The 3490-nt window shown below is 36.0% G+C and overlaps 1 pseudogene; it reads right to left on the bottom strand.

The window, feature by feature from the left end:
- Positions 1-931: 931 nt before the first annotated feature.
- LOC142874164 (uncharacterized) lies at positions 932-1030 on the bottom strand (annotated as a pseudogene).
- Positions 1031-3490: the final 2460 nt, after the last annotated feature.

Raw genomic sequence — 3490 nt, forward strand, 5'->3', positions numbered from 1 at the left:
TAAGTTCTAGATAGATTCTTGTTATTAGACCTTTATTGGAAGTGTAGAGAGCGAATATTTTCTCCCATTCTGTGGGTTGTCTATTTGCTCTAATGATTGTTTCATTGGCAGTGCAGAAACTTTTTAATTTGACCAGATCCCATTTGTTTATTTTTGATGTGGCGGTGATTGCCTTGGGGGTCATCCTCATAAGTTCTTTGCCTAGACGAATATCTGATAGGGTTTTCCCAACATCTTCTTCTAGGATTCTTGGAGTTTCATGCCTTAGCTTTAGGTCTATTATCCATCTTGAGTGAATTTTTGTGAGGGATGAGAGGTTGAGATCCCGATTTTCTCTTCTGCATGTTCCTAACTAGTTTTCCCAGCACCATTTATTGAAGAGAGAATCTTTTCCCCAATGTATATTTTTGTCTGCTTTATCAAAGATTAGGTTACCATATACAGATGGTTTGATCTCTGGAATGTCAGATCTATTCCAAATATCGATGTTTCTGTTCTTGTGCCAGTACAGGCAGATTTTACTATTATTGCCTTATAGTACAGCTTGAAGTCAGGAAGACTGGTCCCTCCCAGTTTGTGTCTTTTTACTTAAGATTGCTTTGGCTATGCGTGGTTTTCTCTGGTTCCATACAAAGCGAAGAATTATTTTTTCTAGATCTGTAAAGAATGCTGGTGGTATTTTGATGGGAATTGCATTGATTCTGTAGATCACCTTAGGTAATATTGACATTTTAACAATATTGATTCTTCCAAGCCATGAGCATGATAGATTTTTTTCATCTGCAATTTCTTTTTTTAGTGTTTCATAGTTCTCCTTGTATAAATCTTTCATATCTCTCGTTAGATATACTCCTAGGTATTTAATTTTCTTTGGAGCTATAGTAAAGGGTATTGTGTTTTTTATTTGAGTTTCTGCTTGATGGTTTTTGGCATATATGAATACAAATTTGCGTGTCATCCTTGCACAGGGGCCATGCTAATCTTCTCTGTATCGTTCCAATTTTAGTATATGTGCTGCCGAAGTGAGCATTAGACTTTACTTTTTATCTAGTAATTAAACTAAATTTAGGTCTCAGGCCAAAAAAAAAAATATGAGTTGCACTACTGATTAATGCAAGAGAAAGTTCTGGTGCTCAGACCATATGCACCTATCTATTAATGTAGTTTAAACACCAGTGAATATTATTAATACGTCCAAGACTCTGGTCAAATGCTAATTACATCCAACTAGAATATTTTTATTAGAGAAACTTTAAAGGCTCAATCTGCTATACTCCATATAGATGAATTTCATCTTTATATATAATTAGCATTGTCAAATTTACTCTCTTGATTTATTTTAAAATCAAAGGAATCAATCTTTACCCCTCATTCTGTTTGTTTTAATAATTCATCTCTACAGGATGTACAGAATGGGTCACAACTGAAGATCCAAGAAATGACCTCTTTTTTGTCTTTAGCTAACAGGATCATATTGTTGACAATAACTTTAAAGGACTTTGTCTTTTTTACAAACCAAGCCAAAAGAGGGAACATCCATAAATTTCATCAGGTATGGCCTCACACCAGTGAATGCATTTCATAAAAACATTTCTAGTAAATCCCACTAGATCTATATTCTCACTGAACTGCAGTTCCTGATGTATAATGTTTACTTCTCCATGTCAAGAAGTAATGCACACATGGGTACTTATATGACTTTGCCATTTCAGGATTTTGGAAATGATTATCTTGAATAAGGTGATATGGCTTGTTTTTAGATTATGTATGTACTTAAAATATCTTAGATCATTCTAGAGATTTTGTTAGCAAATCATTTCATATGAATATATCAGATTTGCCTGCTCAAGGCATGCTTTACATTGTCATTGTATTTACACCACAGGGGTTTTATGCTTATTGCCAGTTTCTACATCCTAATAGCTCCTAATTTCTTTCTGAAGACTTTCTAGTTGCCTCCCTGGACAAGATGTGTATAAAGTTATTTTTATCTGGAGCTCAATTCCAGCAATTCCAGCCTACATTTTTGTAGCTTTCTCATATTCATCCTCCCAAATTTCCCTCACCTAGATGCTTGTTTTACTGCATATAATCTGAGACACATACCTTAGAAATGTTTCTCTACTCACACTGTTCACCAAGTACCTATGGTTTCAAATTCAAGTCTCTACAACTTTCTCATTTTCTTTTGACTCCTATTGACTGTTTTTTGAAATATCAACTTCTTTATCTGCTTCCAATTTTACCTTTCCTCTAGTGAACACTAGAGGTCTAATCTGGAGACATAGATATCAGTTATTTTCCCCTTCCAATGACTATTCTCTCATGGATCTTGGTAACAGCCAGTCAGTTTTCCTTTGAGCAATCAGCCTTATTCATATCAGTCTTTTGGGTGGGGCTATTTTACCCCTTGCTCTGGCAATGGACATGTGCCCAAACTTGGCCAATGATAGTAAGATCTGGGTCTTCAGCTGCAACAATTGGGAAAGAAGAACTCTCTTTTTTCTTTTTCCCCTTTTCTTCTTCTTTTTTTTAACCTTCGATCATAACATGACATTTGTTAGATAAAATTTTGATTAACAAGGAAATGAAAACATGCTATAGAAGTTTGGAGACCACAGAAATACCCATTCTAGTTTACAAAAACTCCCATGAAGTTGCAAGAGACAACCCACAAGAACAACTAACCTCTGTGCATTATTCTATTAGCATGAATTCTATAACATAGCATTCTGATCCCAGATACTCTGTGGGTGCAGGCACACACATGGTATTTCACTGAGAAAGTGTCCTGGAATTATCAAGAAGGAATCTTAAAGGTGGCCAGAATAGCTGGAAGGGATTATAAACCAAAAATGCCAATGCAATGAGTAAGTGAAGAAAGTTGGATGTACATTTAGTAAGGAGAAATAGATGGCAAAGTTATTTGCCATCTATTTCTGGGAGCAAAACTGGGGCTAAAAATAGACAGCCCAAGAGGGTGAGGAAATACTTGCTTAGGATTGGCTTTTAGTCTTCATCCATTTTAGGCAGTGACTATTATCCCAGCTCCTTGGGGATTCTAAAAATTAGAACATTTGTAGAAGATTTGCTCCTGAGTGTAAGAAGAGCTTTTTCTACTAGGGTGATTTAGCGGGTTAAAAGTAAGCCTGGAGATGCTGAGGGACACAACCTGACAGGATCTGCCTAAGAATGAAACCAATACCAAGCACAGCTGATGCACCTGACTCTTTAGTTATATTAGCCAAAACACCTCTCCCTCTCTCTTTTCCCTCCTTATATTAATTTTTGAGTACCTACTATGGACCCATGAGCATAATAAGAAGTGAGGTGCATACAGATAAGTATATTACAAGTTAGATATATAAATGAGACCAACATCCACGACCTGGAAAGCAAACAACAGCATATGTTTAAATTTTAAGTGTTAAGACACAGACCATAATGTACCAAGCCTAGAAAAGGCAGAGACCTTTGAGGGGAATGCTAG

The sequence above is a fragment of the Microcebus murinus genome, chromosome 11, assembly GCF_040939455.1.
Source record: "Microcebus murinus isolate Inina chromosome 11, M.murinus_Inina_mat1.0, whole genome shotgun sequence".
NCBI classification, from domain to species: domain Eukaryota; kingdom Metazoa; phylum Chordata; class Mammalia; order Primates; family Cheirogaleidae; genus Microcebus; species Microcebus murinus.